At 41.5% G+C, this 19,737-nt stretch overlaps 1 long non-coding RNA gene across 1 annotated transcript; it reads right to left on the bottom strand.

Annotated features, from left to right (window-relative positions):
* Positions 1 to 15,345: 15,345 nt before the first annotated feature.
* Positions 15,346 to 16,589, bottom strand: LOC119256981 (uncharacterized). The gene is made up of 3 exons (XR_005127947.2): positions 16,455 to 16,589; positions 16,059 to 16,288; positions 15,346 to 15,456 (listed from the first exon to the last, which is right to left on the bottom strand). It is a non-coding gene; the product is annotated as an uncharacterized LOC119256981 (long non-coding RNA).
* Positions 16,590 to 19,737: the final 3,148 nt, after the last annotated feature.

The following is a 19,737-nucleotide window of genomic DNA, read 5'->3' on the forward strand; positions in this document are numbered from 1 at the left end:
GTGGATGCACCTAATTACTTACTCACACACTAATTTTTGAACCATTAGGTTGTTTGCAATTTTCTCTGCTGAGAGAGAAACCAACAAAATGTAATACCATTTGTGTGAGTGTATGAATATGTGTGTTGAGAAACCACTGGATTAATTTCCTTTGCAATTTGTAGTAAGGAGGAAAGTCTTAATAATGTTACAATGTCAGAGCTCTACTTGTTTTTCCTATAATTTTATTCTTTTAATTCTCTTCTCATTCTCTCTCTTTGAGGCTTTACCTGTGTTTAGGAACCATTAGTCACACTAAGAGTTCCAATCTGCAAACTATTGGCTTTGTGTTCTTGTTTGTGGAACAAAAGAGATCATTTTTCCCCATTTTGGGTCAATCTCAAGTATCAGCCCCACATCTCATATTGCTAATTGCTCTTTAGTTTTTCAATAAGAACTCAAAGGCCCACTCACCAGCTATCCTGACCACTTTCTTTTTTTTTTTTTTAGAGGCATGTTTTATTTATTTATTTGTTTGTTTGTTTGTTTTGTTTATACATGCACTGGGTACAGTCAGAAGCGCAGGAGGGTGAGAGAATTCACCAGAGCCAGAGCGGAGAGCAGAGCAGGCAGAAGGACCGAGGTACACTGCTGAGGGGAGCAGCGGGCGGCGGGAGGGGTCTGCGTGCCATGTGGGACCCTCCTCCGGTGGCCGGGGAGCAGCCAGGGATCGACCGGTGCCGTGGAGGCCGCGGGCAGCTTCGCAACCCAGCACTCAACCGCTGCGCTACCGGGGAGGCCCCCATCCTGACCACTTTCTAATGAGTTAGGTTTGTAAGCTCGTTTGTAAACTCTTTTACAAACCTGCTTCAGATAACATTATAAAATGTGAACAAGAGGATACCGCATGCCTGCTCATAGGATACCCTCAGATGGACAGAGTTGTACTTATGTAGAGTTTCTGCCCCAAACACACAGTCTGGGTTTATCACAGGAAACATCAGACAAACCCAAATTAAGGGATCACAAAGCAACTGACTTGAACTCTGAAAATGCCAACAGAGTAGAAAACAAATATTAAAACTCTGAGGAACTGATTAAAAGAGACTGCAGCGACATCCTAACTAAATGCAATACATGATTCGTTATTAGACATTGGTCTAGAAAAATATTACAAAGGAGATAATTGAGACAGTTGATAAAAATTGAAAATGGAATAAGTTTACGTAATAGTACTATATCAAGGTTAAGTGTCTTGAATTTAATAATTACACAATGATTATGTTGAAAAAATATCATCTTGGAGAATACACCATGAAAGGGAAAAGGGGGGTTGGTGTACAGAACTTTCAGTGGTTAAGAAAAACAATTAGTTCTGTGTTTACATGTGTGAAGGGGGAAGAGTTTTTGTGCATATATATGGAAAGAGAGAAGGAGTAGAATGTTAATAATCGGTAAAATGGAGTCAAATGTTAATAATCAGTAAAGATATATAAAGGGTATATAGGAGAGTATATAGGAATATTTGTGTTACTTTTGTAACTTTTCTGTAAATTTAAAATTATCTCTAAATGAAGTTTCCCATATACCAGCAATGAAAAAGTAGAATGTGAAATTTAAAACACAATGTCTCTTATATTAGCACAGAAAAATATAAAATGCTTGCATATTAATCTAAAAAAACCTGTGCACAAGATCTATATGAGGAAATCTGCAATACTCTGATTAAATGAAATTTAAAAAGAATCCTAAATAAATGGAGAGATATTCCATGTTCATAGGCAGAAAAATTAAATGTTAAATTGTCAGTTCTTCCTAAATTGATCTATAGATCTGTGAATCTATACAATTCATCAATGCAATCCCAATCAAAATTCCATCAAGTTATTTTGTGGCTATTAGCAAATTGGTTCTAAAGTTTATTGGGAGAGCAAAGAGATTCACAATAGCCAACATAGGATTACAAGAGAAGAGCAAAGTCAGAGGAATGACACTACTGATTTCAAGACCAACCATAAAACTACAGTAATCAAGACAATGTGGTATTGGCAAAAGAATAGACAAATAGATCAGTGGAACAGAATAGAAAGTCCAGACATAGACCCCATAAATATAGCCACCTTATATTTGAAAAAGGAATAGATACAATACCATGAAGGAAAGATAATCTTTTCAATAAATAGTGCTGGAACAAGTGGATATCCATGTGTAAAAAAATGAATCTGAAAACAGACTTTACCCCTCCATAAAAGTCAATTCAAAATGAATCATAAATATCAATTATAAAACTATAAAACTCCTAGAAGATAACATATGATAAAATCTAGATGACCTTGGGTAGGGGGCTAATTTATTTATTTATTTATTTATTTTTAATTATCTTTTTTTTTTATTTTAAAGATTTATTTATTTATTTATACAAGCACTGGGTATAGTCAGAAGCGTGGGAGGGTGAGAGAATTCACCAGAGCCAGAGTGGAGAGCAAAACAGGCAGAAGGACCAAGGTACACTGCTGAGAGGAGCAGTGGGTGTGGCAGAAGAGGTCTGTACACCATGTTGGACCCTCGCTGGTGGCTGGGGATCGAACCGGTGCTGCAGAGGCTGCGGGCAGCTTCGCAGCCCAGCGCTCAACCGCTGCGCCACCGGGGAGGCCCGGGGGCTAATTTTTTTAGATACGTAACCAAAGTCACAACCCATGAATGAAATAACTGATAAGCTGGACATATTTAAAATCTTTAAGAAGTCTGCTTTGTCAAAGATGCTATTGAGAGAATGGAAAGATAAATCATAGAATGGGCAAAAATGTTTGCAAAAGACATATCTGATAAAGAATTGTTATCTGAAATATACAAAGAACACCTAAATCTTAACAGTAAGAAAATTAATAGCTCTTAAAAATGGACAAAACACCTTAGCAAAAATCTCACCATAAAAAGAAATGCAGATGGCAAATAAGCATATGAAAAGATGCTCCACATCCTGTATCATCAGAAAAATGCAAATTATGACAACAATAAGGTACCATTATACACCTACTAGATGACAAAAATTCAAAACACTGCCAATAAATGCTGATGAGGCTGTGGGGCAACAGGAATTCTCATTGACTGCTGGTGGGAATGCAATATGCTATAGACACTTAGGAAGACATTTTTTGGTAGTTTCTTATAAAACTTAACATACTCATCATATGATCTAGCAATCACATTCCTTGGTATGTACCCAGAGGAGATAAAAACTTATTTTTAATCAAAACCCTATCCATGGATGTTTATAGTAGCTGTATTCACAATTGCAAAATTTGGAATTAATCAAGTTGTCCTTTAGTAGGTAAATGGATGAATAAGCTGTGGTATATTCAGTCAATGGATTATTATTCAGCACTAAAAAAAAATGAGCTAGCAAGTCATGAAAAGACATGGTAAAACTTAAATATATATAACTAAATAGAAGAAGCCAATCAGGAAAGGCTACATATGGTGTATACTACATATGCAGTGCATGTACATAGCTACAACATACACATACACTTATAACAACAACACAACATTCTGGAAAAGGCAGAATGATGGAGATGGTGAAGAGAGAGGTGGTTGTAAGTCACTAGTGTGCAGAGAAGGATGAATCAGCAGATCACAGAGAATTTTTAGGACAGTGAAAATACTCTGCCTGATACCGTAATGATGGATACATGTCATTACATATTTATGCAAATCCACAGAATGTGCAAGGCCAAGAGTGAGCCATAATGTAAACTATAGACTTGGGGTAATTCTGAGGATGTTAGTGCAGGTTCATCCATAGACCATGTGGTGCAGGGTGTCACTAGTGGGAGAGAAAACCTCTGTACCTTCAGCTTAATTTTTCTATAAAACTAAAATTACTCTAAAATATGAAGTATATTTGCTTTGTTTTTACTTAAAACTCCATCTTTCCAGTTTGGGCTGGGTGGGGTACACACACAAAATCAAGGATCATGTCTGCACGCAGCAGCAAGAGCAGGGACTGGAGGGAGGTGACAGAAGACTAGGTAGTGGCTGATTTAGAAAACAGACCTTCTCATCTCATTTTATTTCACTAATATTTCAAATTGCCTATTAGAATATCTACAAACCAAATGGACAAAATGGCCTCTTTGTTTAATTCCCCATCCTTTAACAGAGGTCAGATGTAATTGACACTCCCAGTACTATGTGTCATGTGCCAGGCACATACCAACTCATAAAAATGTCCTACGGCATTAATTATCACAGCCAAGGAGAGTAAAGACAGCAGCTCCTGCTAATTGTCAAAATCCCCTCTGTGGCTGCACACTGCCACACACCCAGTCAGTGCTCAGGAAACACGAATTGGCGATGAAAGTTGCTATTCTTCTTCCTTGCAGGCAATAGCAGTGATCAAATGTGTGTGTGTGTTGGGGGTGGGTACCTTAGAAATCCCCCTCTGCCAGCTCAGCCTCAAACATTCTAGCAGCTCTCCGATCCCAAGCAAGTGGCAGCGGCCTGCAAGAGTGATCAGCAATTCTGTTTGATTTAGGATGTGCTAATCAATAACAAGTTCAACTTGGGGAACTGCACTGGCTTAATCATTCTGCATCTGGCACCCAGGACTGACACACCCCAGCTGGAAGGGAGGGAGACAGACAGGAAGGAAGGGAAGGAGAAGTGGGCGGGGGGGGTGTGTGTGTGAGAAACAAGTCCATGAAAAACCCAGTAAACCTCTTTCTGGAGTTAAAAATCATTTCAACTTTCAAAGACGAAATCTCACCCCCAAGTGAAAGACATGACATAAATGCAAAGGCAAGTGAAGACAAACAAAAGGCCCCGCTCTGATGTTCGCGAGGTTATCCGTCATTGTCAAGGCATTCTTTAAACTGCATAACGATTCTAAGCACCCTGCCAGGTTGTCTCAGATACCATTTCTATATCTTACAGGATTTTTTCCTCCAGTAAACAGCAGTTTACAACACAAGGTTTGACTGTAATTTTCATCAAACTGCAGCTTGTGCAGGTTTGTGAGAGACGCATTACTTAATCCAGCCGTAACACTTTTACCTTCAAGAGCCATTCCTTTTATACACGCTGCCAGGTAAGGGTGCCAGGAGAACAATTAGCCTGCAAGTCTCTCCATTTCAATTAAAAACCAAATGCGGGGTGGGGGGTGTGTGTGCTGCATTCAGGGTACGCCCAAGTGGATTCAAGGTGAGTCCAACCACCTCTACTCCCACTCCCAAGAGTCACAGGAGACTGCACCTTGGGGCTTGGCAATGGAGGAAGTTTGCGAGGCACCCCTGGGTGTAGTGATGAGCCATCCCCAGGAGGCAAATCTGTAGCTGAAACCCAGCTATTGGTCCAGGGTCTGCCCATCTAGTGCTGCGAGATGCAGGCCAGGTCTCATATAGGAGTGAGGAACATGCGTGAAAAATTGAGAGAAGGAGACACAGGATTCTAAACAAAAGGTCAGAGGGAGAGCCTGGTCTGGTGTCCTGGGACTCTGGGCCCCGAAAGTCCTTGGGTTCATGCCCTTCATACCTGCTGTGTACTGACTTGGTAGGATTTCAAACCCACATTTCAAAAGTTTGTTTTGGACAAAACTGTTGGTGGTTTGAACCTGTTTTGAATAACTTTTTTTTTAATGGCATTGCTTTGAAGTTGGATATTACAACTCTCGGGACACCCGCACATGTGTCATGGAGGGGACCTTACGTCACTGATGCCACATAAAGGCAGTGATTTCCTCTCCAACTTTAAAGGCTAATCAGTTTGATTAGCAGCCTGAGCGTGTGGGGTCTGGGCCAGGCTACTCCTTGCTGACCTCAGTAGCTCTCTGCATCTTAGACACTTGCTCCTTCCAATGCTGGGGGGCTCTCGGTCAGCTGTGGCCTTAAACCCTGCAGCAGCTCAGGAAGAGAAGGGACATCTGTGCCTGTTGTGGTGAGGCTACTCCTTGTGCACAGTTTGAATCATGTAACAGTCCTTTGAGTCATAACCTTTGAAGCAGCCCACCCTGCCAGCCAGCTCTGGTACCATCTCTTGCTAACTAAAGGCTTGGGCAGCAAAGGATTGAAGCCAGGACTGGTACCAGGCTTTTAGCTGGAAGGGTGGCCCACAGGGAGACTCATGCAACTTGTACCTCAACTCAATATGGGTTTTATTTCTTTCATTTCCCCTTTGCCTAGAACAATAGTATAATTAATTTATCATTGGTATGGATAATGCAATTTCTTTATTGGCTTATGAAGAGACATTAACTTGGATGCTATTGGCTTATGTTGTTATTATAAATTATAATTCCTGCAGTGAACCTGAGTTAGATAAATTATTCGCAAAGACAGTCTCAGTCTCTGAGCATAATTTCCCTCGGACAAAGCAACGCCTGTGAGCAGCACTAGAGGAGAGTGGGGGAAAGGGAGGTGGAAGCACCTGCAGGGGTCCTGAGGCAGCCAGGATTCTAATGAAGGGAAAATATTGCACTAAGTTTTCTCGGCTATTTCAGTGGTATTATTTGGGGATTTATGCTTACCAGAAGGTTCAAAGCCCAAGCTTGCATGTTTGAAAGCTTGCATCTCTTCACTGATGTAAAGTTCTTTTCTTCTCGCCCAGCAAAAGCTGTCATCATGACTCCTGAATGCCCTCCCCCTTCTTCCTCCTCTTATGCTGGGTGGGCTAGAGGAAAAGGAAAATGACCAACTTCCTTCTTGCATGAATGGGGAGGGTGTGGATTTCTCTCTGTGTTTTTCATTGCTTCTCTGACCCACACCAATGAGCTATTGATCAGTCTACATGGCAGGATGAAATGGGCACATGTGTGAATCCTTTGAAAGAATCCATGGGGGCCTTTGTCCTGAGTCACTGCCTGACAGGAGATCCCATCTACCTGAATATCTGCCCTGCCTTGGTGTCTCCACAGAGCATGACCTCCCTCAGAGGATGGAACTTTTGTAACCAAGATGGCTCCAATGTAGCCACTCTACCCATTAGCTCCTGTAGAATGTCGCTGGTGCATTTATCTGCTGTGCTACAGGGGAGGATGATGCTGCCCCTTCCTCAGTCCTGTATTTTCTTTCCTGCCTCTCTCAATACCCTGAAAGCATGAAACACTGCAAGTCCAAGGAGGAACCCAGTTTCCATAAGAGAGAACCCCCAGATTCTGATTTAGTTTCTGTATAAAAGGGGAAGAGAAGTGTTTTCATAGATGCCCAGAAGCCTTCTATCATTGATTATCTTTGGTTTTCCTTCCCTGGTTTCCATGGTGGCTTTTATGGAAGTGTGAAGTGAGAGAATAGATTTCTTTGAACTTGGTATTCTCTGAAGATCCCCTCTTTTGTGTGTGTTCTCCCCTTGGGTTGACCTGGGTGGGACTGGTTAGAAAAGACCTACTCTCAGCATTGGTATCTATCAATGTGCCTTCCTGGGAGGTAGCTGGTCACAATGGCTATGACATCATGGTGGTTATGTGGAATGTGGGGTTCTAACATCTTTTGTCTTCAGCTTTTGGTCTTAGCCACCATTCTGATATAACAAAAAATAAAATGCAACATGTGTGTAGCAGACCACCCATTAATTCTACTCCTAAATATGTATCCTAGAAAAGTTCTCACAGATGTGCATGGAGAGATGGCTGCAAGAATATTTCTAGCATTATTGTTTATAACTGAAAGATTAGAAACAAAGTAAATTTCATATTAATGAAATGGGTGAACAAGGTAGATGCAGGCTTGGTATTCTGCCAGGTGTGCACAAGTGCCCAGAGGTGTGGTTGTTTATGATGAGCACCATGTGTGTTGGTTGGTGTCAAAGCCATGCCAATTAAGTATTTTGAGTATCCTTCTCAGTCCCCTGAGCGTTTGATTGAATACAATTATAGCAGTGAAAGTGAATGAACTAAGTGAATATGATTCAGCAAGGATAAATCTCAAATGTAGCCTCAAAATTAAGTACACAAAAGAATGATGACACTTATATACAATTTTAAAAGCATACCAAAGAATGCTCTTTACTGTACATGTGTGTGTAATGTAGAGAGATGAACCACCAAATCCATGATAATAGTAGCTTCAGAGAAGGTATGGCAGCTGGATTGGAGAAGAGTAGAAAATAACATTTTTATCAGTTATTTTCTATTTCTTATCATAGAAAAGGTCTGGAAGCAAAAAAAAAAAAAAAGAAAAGAAAAGAAAGAAAGAAATAAGGGCCACAAATAAGTCAACTTCATTAAAGTAAAAATCTGTGAGGCTTCAAAAGACATTATTTAAAAAATGAAAAAACCTACTATAGAACAGTAGAGAATATTTGGAAATCCTAGATATGATAAGGGTTTAATATCCAGAATATATAAATAATTCCTACAATGCAACAATAAAAAGAAAATCTGGAGAACAAACATTTGACTAATAGCATATGAAAAGATGCACAATGTCATTAGTTATCAAGGAAATGCTAATCAAAACCACAAGGAGACACATCACACCTACTGGAATAGATTTTTTAAAAAGAAAAGAAGTGAACTCTCATACCTCACTGGTAGGACTATACCACCACTATAGAAAAGTTTGGCAGTTCCTCAAAAAGTTGAACTTAGAATTAATTACCTTATGACCCAGCAATTCTGCTCCAATGTATATATCCAAAGAAATTGAAAGCAGGAACTTGAAGATATTCTTGTTTACTAAATTTCATGACAACACTATTCTTAATAGCAAAAGATAAAAACAACCTAGTGTCCACCAACAGATGAACAGATATTTAAACATGGCATACACATACAATGGGGATATTATTCAGCCATAGGAATATTATTCAGATGAAGGAATGGACTCCTAATAGCTACTACCACAAGGATGAACTCTGAAGGCATTTTCTAAGTAAAATAAGCCAGACACAAAAGAACACTGTGTATGATTCTACTTACATGAAATATGTAGACTAGATAAATTAATGGAGACAGAAAGTAGTTCTCACTACCTCTAATCTGGGAAGTAGGGAAACCAAAGTCAACTGGTGAGGAAGCAGAGCAGAGCCCCTGGAGGGTGTTGGAAAATTCAAATGCTCAGTCACACACTCCAAGGTCCCATAAATGGTTTTCCTGGGAGTTCTGATGTCACCACTCCCACCCCTGTTCCACTAGTGTCACTGATCTAGAGAAATGCTTTGGTGACACTCAGCTCCAAATGCTCTTGTCTGGCCCATAGTTGCCCCTGGACAAGTTAGCCTCCTGCCCTCCTATTGGACATGTGGGTTCAGGGGAAATGGTCTACAGGCAAGGAGGTTTGCAAAGAGATACTGTCTTGTCCAATGTGTGGTTGATCGAGTGCCTAAGAGTCAGTAGGATGAGTTAGGTTTGAGGATAAAAGATTAAAAAATTTGTTCCACGGTGTTCTAGGAGTATCTTTAGGAAATGCCTTTTGTGAACCTGAAATTCTCCAAGCAAGAGGTACCTCTGTCCCAAGACTTTCATTTTTGGCAACTTGCCTGTGTCCTAAAGTAACTGTGTCCTAAAGTAACCTGAAATACATAACTTGCTAATACAATGTGATAATACACCAGTTTGAAGCCAGTTGCCAATGCTTTGTTTACAAAGCTAATGATTGTTCTTTCTATAAGATTTTAACATTCTGGGATTTATTTTGGCCTATGAAGTCTGGTTCTCCTTGAGCATCCCTGATGTGCAAGGAAGGGCCTGGTTTTCTTAGAGGCCATGAAGTCAGCAGAAAGACTCCATTCCCACCACCCCTCCTACACCATCAGCAGGACTTGTCCCCACCCAAGTGAGGAGAAATCACGACCTGGAGTGGTTCTGTGCCAGGTCCTCCTCTTCCTTCTTGTGGCACTGAAGTCCACTTGTGTTTCATCCTTCACCCAAAGGCCCGGGTCCCTTGTACTGTGGCCTTTCACTTAGAGGAAAAGCAGCTGCCTGTAGAACAACTCCTGGATCCAGAAACAGTTCTATTTGTCAGGATCTAATGTTCTGAATTTGTTTGAACTTGGGAAAGTTAATGATAACACCAAAAGAGTCACATTAAATTTATTATCTTATATATAGCTGCTTCCAAATAAACTAATGTCATGCATAGGTTACAGAGGTCTAAACTGAATATTAAAAGTTTGCATATGCCTTAGGAAATAAGAATTATATCCTTTGGGAGAGACAGAACACACTGAAAACTAAGTATCTGATATCTCAAAGTGAGAGTGATTTTTCCCTAGATCTGCTATTTATCCCAAGAACTCAGTGGCTATAGAGGGTTAATGACAGTAATAAACATCTTTGTAGGCCTCATCAAAGATGAAAATTCAATTAGTCTAGCTGGCATATTTCAAATACTTGAGCAATGCATGCATAATTTCACATCACTTTGCTGGCATTGGGGACATTCTGTGAGGTCCTCAATTGCTTGCAGTCCATGGAGTCTGTTAATATTTCGAGTACCTAAGCTAGTGCAGTATGTCACAGCTGGTCTCCCCACCTGTGGACATAAGGGTGTGACCTATAGAGTTTAGACTAAAGGAGAAGAAATGGAATGTACAAACTCATGTGCACGGTGATCTGATGAGTGTTAGGATGAGCCCATAGGCCCAGGGTTGGGTCTGGGTTTGTACCCACCACCATCAATCACTAACTAGATGACAAGTTTCTTGTAAGAAATAGAGGTAATATCACAGTTCCTACATGTATTTATTTCCTAGGGTTACTATAATAAAGCTCCACAAACTGGGTGAATTAAAATAAGAGAAATGATTCTTTCAAACTTCAGGAAGTCAAAAACCCCAAATCAAGGTATCTACAGGGTTTTTTTCTTCTGGGAGCCCAGAGATAGAATCTATTCCATGTGTATCTCCAGCTTTGGGGGGTTGCTGGTAATCTGTGGTGATCCTTGGTTGATAGCTAAATCATTCTAGCCTCTGCTCCTGTCATCAAAGGACTAGAGTGTATCCTCAGAGTCTCTCTATTCAATCTGCCACTCCTTTTTCTTATAAGGACAGCAGTCATTGTATTAGTGCCCACCCTAATCTATTATGACCTCTTGATTACATCTACAGAGATCCTACTTCCAAATAAGATCATATTCACAGGTCCTGGGGTATAAAGACTTGAACTTATCTTTTTGGAGGACATGATGCAACCTATTAAACCATGCCATAGACTTGTAATTAATATTTTATTTGACAATTTAGGGAAACATTTAACAAAATTCCTAGCTCATAGTAGATACTCAACAAATACTATGTCCTGATAATATCATTAAAAAATGGCTGCTTTTGGGCCTCCCTGGTGGCACAGGGGTTAAAGACAGCCCTACCAAGCTGTTGCACAGCAGAGCGAGTTTGATCCTCAATCCACATGGCGCAGCAGACCTCTCCTGTCTCGCCCGCTGCTCCCCTCAGCAGTGTATTTCAGTGGATCTGACTGTTCTGCTCCCCACTCTGTGGTGAATCCTCTTATGCCCCCCCACCCCCACCGCACCTCTGGCTTACACACCAGTTCTTATATGCATAAATAAATCTTTTAAAAAAATGGCTGCTTTGACCTGTTCAGTAATCAGGATGACCATTGGACTGTGTTTCTAAATCACAGGCATCAAACCAGTGTTTGATTGAAACTCTGGATTTCCAAAGTATTTTTTCATTTAAGTATCTGAGACTCAGCTATCCCTTCTAGTGAAACTGAAACGATCTTCCACTTGAAAAAGCTATGTGCTACAAATGTGCTACAAATGTTTATCATCTCCATCATGGGAACAGATCCAGCCTTTGATGTCTACTGCTTATTGGTAAATATTGAATAGCAGTTAGTCAATGAGACCATTGTTGCTTTAATAATAGTCACAAAAACCTATTGCAAAGAAACTATAGAAAAAATATGTGTTTAAATGTCCACAAAGGGTTAAGAAAGATAGCAAGGGTATAAAAATTTAATAGTCGCATTTGATATTGGAAAAATATAGGCACCTTTTCTAATAATTTCAATTGGATTAATTCAAAACCTTACCCAGAATAAAAACAGAGCAATATGCCAGATTCTTTGGCTAAATCCTTCATTGTCAAAGTCTTGAATTATTGTAGAAACCTCAAGATTTCAGAATAATGATGATCTAGAGCAGTAACTTTCTATCACTGCACAGAATGTATGGAGCTATAAATCTTATTACAACATAACAGAGTTCTAGAAACTCTTAAATTTTCTTTTTAAAGTAACACTCGGTTGGTAAAATGCAGATTACTAATAGAAAAACTGGCGAATGACGTAACTATAATCATGACAGAAAGGAGAATTTGTTTAACTAATATATGACAACAGATCTGGTCTACAACTGTCCCTGTAATGTTTATTTGTAATGAAATATACAAAAGTTTTAAAAGATCTTATACCCCAGAAGTATTTAAAAATCAAAAGAGAAAATTTTGAACATGCAATCTGGGGGGCAGGGTAAGTAAGTAAATAGACAACTAAAAAAGTGTTTGTAGGCAAATCACCAGCTAATAAACTCTTATTCCACATTCTCAACTCATTTCCTCCTATATCATTCCACTTATTCAAAGGATACCTGGAAATCACGAACCTGGGAAAATCCTCCTGCCAATTTCCACTTTGATACCTTGTTTCCAGGCTCAGGATCTACTTCCACTTAACACAATCATTAGTAAAGCCTCCAAACTACACATCCCTTTGCAGTCTAATCTTCACCCCCATTCCTTAGTTGCCCCACCAAGTGGACACACAATCAACACTACCCACCAAAGCCAGTGATGCCTGGCGTTCTCTGTTGCTGTCCCTTTCTCTTACTGGGCATAGTGCTTCAAGATACAATTCACCCAGAGGAAGTTTATTTCGTCTCTCTCCTTCCTTGCTCCTGACCCAGACTAGCTAAAATCCATTTAGGGCAGAGATGAGTTTACCAGGAATTCTAAGAAAGACTTTGCTGAAATCTGGTCTTTCAAATAATCTTGGAGCAAAAAATACACCCCAAGCAGAAGTTTTGTCCTTGTCATCGCTTACCCTGATGTCTTAACCCTATCTGTGTGCGTTGCACCCAGTGGCCAGGAAGAAGCACTGCTTCCTCTGTTCAAAGCACTGGTCTGTGAGTCTGCCTGGTGTACAATCCTCTGGGATTTCACTCTTAAAGACAACAAGCAACAATAAAAAAATGAGATAGGGAGAGGTTAAATTCACCATCATATAAAAAGTGGGTGCCCAGAGTCAATGCCTGTCTTTGTAAGTTCACGAAGAGTTAGTTTCGTCTGGTAATAGCAGAAACTCCTTTGTCCAGGACCAACTGTCTGGCTGCTGGTTGGGCGGAGCTGGCTTGATCAGCTCTCCAACTGTGGCAGAAGCTGCTCTTCTTCGGATGTGTGGCTGAGAGCACTTCCAGTGGATACAACCACTTCAAGCCTGAGCAGGTTGTGCCAAACTTGAACCTCAAGATGTCAGAAAAACAGTAAGGACTAAGAGCAGTGTCAGGTGATAGGAAATTTAAACTGCTGATTAGAGAGGGTGTTTAGGAGTGAGTTTTAGGGGTGGCATTGTGGAGGCCCTGGTTGAGGACTTAGAGTCCCTGGGGACAGGCGGACACTCGGTGAGCCCTTTGAGCCCCCTTTGTAGCCATGTTTTCTTGCTCTCTTCCACTCCATCCCAAATTCCCTTGCCTGGGGTGAAGTCAGTGAGGTAATATCTGAATGTGGAGAAGACATGGGAAAGGAAACGATGTTGAGGTAGGAGCCAGAGCCAGAGAGGTCCCCGTCTCCTTGCTGGAGAGTAAGCAGGGTAAGTGTAGTGTTTTAAGAATCTGTTACTCCAGGAGAATGGTTCATAGAGAGACCCACTTTAGGAAACTAGAGATTTCTCTTGTATGTTCTTCATAGAAGACCTTCCCACCAAGAATCCAGCAGCCCCATGTGTTTTTTTATACCCGGACTCATGGCAGATGGAGAAGTCGCTTCCCAACCACTGTTGATAAATTATGTGTGTTGAGTTTCTGCTACAGATGTGCCAAGGAACCCCAACCACCCATTGATATCCTCAATTCCAGTTTCTCTTCATTCTGGGTCCTTCATTGTTTTTTTAAAATGCGTCTGTTTGGCATAAATACTTGTGAAATAGGTTGAAACAAATGGGTCAAATATTTGCATTGACAGTATTCTTTTGAACCAGTTAACATATGCCAGCTAAACTTATTTACCATGTAGGTTTGTAAATGTGTATATGTTTATAACATTTTCTAATATCAAACAACTAATATCTGGTTTTGAACCAATATAGTAAGTACACTAATATGTAGCTCTCCTTTACCAAGGTTAATTGTTAATTATTCCAAGGCAATTATTTATGTGCTTGAAAGTGAGTTTGCTGAGCCTGGGTCCTCAGTGTTGTGTGCTAAGATTTGTATCAGGCCAATACACTTGTATAAAGGCAAATTAATTATTTAGAGAGGAAAGGCTTAATCAAGGCAGCGGGCTACTAAAATAATTAGACTTCAGAAAAGAAAGCGAACAGCAGCACAATCCATGACTACTTATTGTTCTTGCTCTTCTTCAGATGTCAGATGTAGGTCTCTATCCTTGAAAATATACCCAGAAATGTACATACTCCCCACTATACTTGGGGGGACCTGCTATTTGCCCCTTCCCATCCCCTTTCATTATTATCACAGAAGACTCTGAGAAACAGATCACTTACAGCATTTTTTGAGCAAATAATCCACTTGGTCATTCCTCAAGGCTCCAAAAAATAGACCTTTGAACAATGACAGCTGGAAAATCCGGAGGCATCAGACACAGCTAATAGAGGATTCGCCTCCTGCTTTCAGGAGTCTTTGAAAACCAAAAGGCATAGTCCGCAGCACAACGTGTGACAAGACATTTATTTTCATCTATTTTCTGTAAGCCGCTGAAAACTAGAAATATCAAATTAGATCAAATGTTTTAAAATAGGTTAAAATCGATCCTTTCCTTGCATTTTGGGTGCTGCCCAAAGAATCCTGAGAGTGGGGTCTCAGCAGAGTGAATACATACATCGCATCCTAAGATGGGAGAAAAGCCTCTCATGGTGATAATTACTGTCACCAAACTAGAAGGCTAATTGTCAGAGGACTTCTCTCCTCTCTGCAGTGAAATGCTTCTGTGTGATGAAGAGCGAGGCAGGACTACCTGGGTCTTTGGGCAGAACTGTTTCCCTTTCAATTCTTTCAGGTTATTCAAAATCATTTCATCTATAGACACAGACTAATCACATACAAACCCAGTGAGAATTTTGTCAAAGAAGGCTTTATTAGGTATTTTTATTTGGCTTTGTCCCTGCCAACCTCTCTGAGGAATGGAAGATGTGGAAACCCACAGACGCGGAGCCGTCTTTGGCCTGGATGGCTGGTGTGTATTTACTCTATTTATTTTTAGGATTCTAGTCCAAGGTAAGCAGCACCTTTCTTAAAGAAACGCCAGGTTCTTGACTGCCATTCCCTCATCATTAATCCTCACGATTACCTGGAGAAGCACAGAAGAGACAGCTCTCCGAATCTCCTCCACAGCCAGAGGAGCCGGGTGTGGGAAGGCTGGGTGACTTGCCCAAGGTTATTTAGCAAATTAGGAGTGGCCACCCCGGGGAATGGAGCTTAGTGTTTTTGGTTCTGGGCTGCAGCTGGATACCCCAGTCACAGAGAGGTTCTTCTGTGCTTCATTTTCTTGACACACCTATTTGTGCAAAGACTAAGTAAATGCTTCAGTTCTGCCCTTCTTCCTCTTGTATGCAACACCAATACACACACTCACATTTATCAACACACCTCAATACACACAGACCTGCACACCAAACACAGACACCAGTACGTGCACCAGCACACACCTGGAAACACAAAAACACCAATCTACCAACACACACACAACCAATATAACAATAAACACCAACACACCAACACACCCCAATAAGCCCAGATACCCACACCAGTACCACACATTCACCCAAACCAATACAACACACACCAATATACCAACACATGTACTCACACATGCTAATACACCAACACAAAACATACACCACCAATATACACAGAAAAACAGCATGCACCAATACACACACCAATACATACCAACACACGCAGACCATTAGTTGTGGGGGAAGCATAGCTCTGGATTAGAACTTGTTAACAAATTCACTGATTTGCTGCAAGGGTCTCAATGTCCTATTGTTTCAGACCCTATTGGCTGGAGGTGTCAGCCCTGCTTCGTGTCCTCGCTCTGAAAACTGGGCTCTTACACCTCATTATGGCCATATTTAAAGAGTTGGCACAAGAACAACTACTCCATTGATATGGACTTCCTGTAAAAAAAAAAAAAAAACTTTAAAGAAGATTTACTGCTATCATCATGGGGGATAATGGGAGCGGTATGTAATTTGTGGGGAAGAAAGAATATCCTGCAAGGAGGTACTTTAGCAGGCTGTGCTGCCACGGTGGGTGTCCAGGTAGGGCAGGAGGAAGCCCTACCTTAGCCTCAGGCAGGCAGGTAGAAGCACATCTTAGGGAGCATGTCCTTGGAGCAGACAGGGCAAAGGATGGAATAAGAACAGGCTAGGAGTTGAGCAAGTGAACTCATAGAGACCTGTCAGTGGGCAGAGGTGTCCTGTCCTGAGGAAAGAGGAAGAAGTTTAGCCGGCTGTGCTCCCCGCAGGCCCCTGTGGATGTTCGGTACAATAGATCCTGCCTGTACCTGGGACGGAGAGATTTTGGTTTTGAATTGCAAGTGCTCCATCTCGTGGTCTCTTCCTGAAAGAGCAGGGCATGGTGTTTCTTATGTCATCCTTTAGATGCAAATAATTTAGTTCAGGATTTTTTTTTTTTTTTTTTTTTAATGACTAATGCCTGCATCAATCATAGCAAGCTATTTAGAATTTAACTTCCGGCAGGCACAGTTGGCAGTGGCTTTCAAGAACTGAAAGTATCTGTATATTGGCAATTTAAATCACAGCATTTTTCCACCGCTGAGATCAACTTCCCTGATTCATTATAATCTAAAATTTAATTACCTTGACATTATTTCTGGGGTGAACAACATAGTCCCTCAGAAAATTTACCAAAATGTATGCTTAAATCCAATATGGACCTTACCGTGAAAGTGAAGGATAGCCGGATATTTACATGGCATTTAGGGACCAAACAAAAGTCTAAGCCCCATGAAGGTACTGACCATTCAGGGAGTAGGAGAGTCTACTGACCCCCACAGAGACAAAATCTGGGTGTGGAGCTGTAGACTCAAAGGACTCATAGTGTGAAGATACCCTGTGAATGTATGGGGGAAAGTTCTCCATGACAGAAAGACAGCAGCAGATAGCACGGGAATCAGGTCCAGAATCTGTTTTCATTTAGTCTACCAAGTCCTTAACACTCTGAACGTGCCATTCCTGGTTATAATCAAAGAGAAAAATTTGTTTTCCTTGCCAGGACAACAACATTTAAATAGGATTCCATCTAATTATGTTTCACATTTTCTTCAGTTTTAACTTTCTATCCATGGCAAGTGATACTGCTTTTTCATTAGATGATGATATAAAATTTCTTTTTAAAATGAATTTATTTAAATAAAATGTGAGTCCATTTGAAGAACAAGTATTGAATGAATACTGGAATGGGAGGTGTATGGCTCTAGGAGAGATCAAGATGATGTGGCTGCGGACTAGCTGGAAACACAATGTGAGGACAGATGGGACTCTGGGGACACCTGGGCAGATTCTTGCTTTGGACCTGCCCCGGTCCTCCAAGATCACCTGGGCATCTTCCCTCATCTCTTTTTGACCTCCATTTTCCTCACCTGTAGAGTGAAAGTTTGGTTTTAGGTGAGCTAAAGACACTCAGCAAACTGGAGCTTCAGAGTGGTTTTTAAAGTGGAATTACTCAGCCTGAATTCAGATGCTCAGTAGAGAGATGGGAAAGGAAATAGAACAATCTAAGAAAACCTTCATGAAAGAGAAAGAGGACACGTGGAAGACCAGGGTACAGGGTGGTGGTGAGTTACATCCGGCCTCTGAGTTATACTTAACCAGAGCCCCAAATTATAGTCATGGTTTCCAAAATTCTAGCTCATGCATACTAAGGACACATCGAATCAAAGAACTATCAAAATATATCATTTCTGATTATAGGGCATCAAGAGAAGAGCACAGTCCTGCCCCTTAAAGCCATGTGAAATCCTGCCCAGTGGGAATGTAAGCACTTCCAGCACCTCCCACATGGGCTTTTCTTGGTACAGAGGGAAAGCCTTGGGTGGCAGGGGAAGATGCTGGGCCTAAGGGGACCAGCTGGTTTGAGCCCAGGTGGCACTTATGAGAGCAAGATATTGTCATGTGGGTTCCTGAGGGCCCTTGGGGACTGAGCGGTGGCTCCATCTTGTCCCTTCTCCAATGCCCTGTTCCATAGTTTACGCGCCATCTGGTCTACTCCGACACCAGCCCCACAAGGCAGGTATGCTACCATCTGTTAACAGAGTGGAAACTGGGGCTCAGAACTGGAAGATTCACCCAGCTTATACGTGGCAATGCCAGGTTTGAGTCTTGTCTTTGTGATCCTGAGGATGCTGATTCCACTGCAGGGTAGGACAGGAGGCCTGAGCTCCACCTTGGGGAACTGTGGTTTCTGCCTCTCTCCATGATGGACTGGGACACAGAAAGACTGACCTTTCACCTCTGCAGGTGTCCTGATTCTGCCTGATGGTGCCAAGCTTTTGTATTCATGCTGTGATTTCCAGAGTTATAAAGTCCAATCTTCTATTTATTTTTTCCTAACCCCTCTCTACCTGTCTTTCCCTTGAGAATGGCAGCCAGTGCTGTCCAGGCCCAAGGAACTGGGGCCACTCCACTGTGGGCTGACTTGGGTCACAGATGAACACATAAAGACCTTTCTCATCATAGAAGAAGGGCTCACTCTCCCTGCTCCCTTGCCTTTCTCAGGGACCAACATGATGTCCCCTGCAGGGTGGATGGTGTCCTTGTGGGTCTGGACTATGGAACAAAAAACACACTGCCAGGTTGGGGGAGGGACCAATTGCAGGACAACACGATGAGCAGCTGACTTGTGTGTCCTCCTGAAATGGCATCTGATGTGCTGAGCAGATTCCATGCACCAGGCACTATGTGATGCAGGAGTCAAAGGAAGGTGCTAGGTCCCTCAAGACACACTAGAGAAGCGGTGATGTGGGCACAGTCTACCAGGTGGACAGCAGTGTCAGGTCACTTGTTTGCATCTCAATGTTTTATTTTTTCTTTTTTCGTGCCTGGTATATGATGATAAATACCATACAACAACATTCACCTGTTACCATCATTTGGAAAATGAAAGCTTTATATATTGGGTCCCATTTGGGTGAGTTTTGTAGATGCATTTTGGCAGGGAGAGATTTGTGGGGGGACAGGTGATATTCTAGGTAAGGGAACTTATCTGAACAAAGACAAGGAGGGGGAAAGCTCAAAGAAGAAGGGTGTGTTCAGGGAGCATTAGGAAGCATGACTTGGCAGGAGAGAGCTGTGTGAGGAGAGGAGACCAGAGGCCCAGGGAGCCTGTGGTTCCCAGTGTGGAGTTAGTGTGAATTGGTCAGCGGTGGTGATCATTTCTGAGACTGTTGATGGGGTGAGGAAAAGCTGGTGTTTGCATAAAGGAGGACAGAGGGGAAATCAGGCGAGGCCAGTCAGGTGACAGTTATGTGTCCTTATTACAGGTAAGCACACCAACCTGGTGTCCTGAACACAGACAGGTCAGAAGGAGCATGAACACCTCTGTT

Source organism: Talpa occidentalis, unplaced genomic scaffold (assembly GCF_014898055.3).
Source record: "Talpa occidentalis isolate TD23 unplaced genomic scaffold, MPIMG_talOcc4v2.1 talOcc4.4, whole genome shotgun sequence".
In the NCBI taxonomy this organism is placed as follows: domain Eukaryota; kingdom Metazoa; phylum Chordata; class Mammalia; order Eulipotyphla; family Talpidae; genus Talpa; species Talpa occidentalis.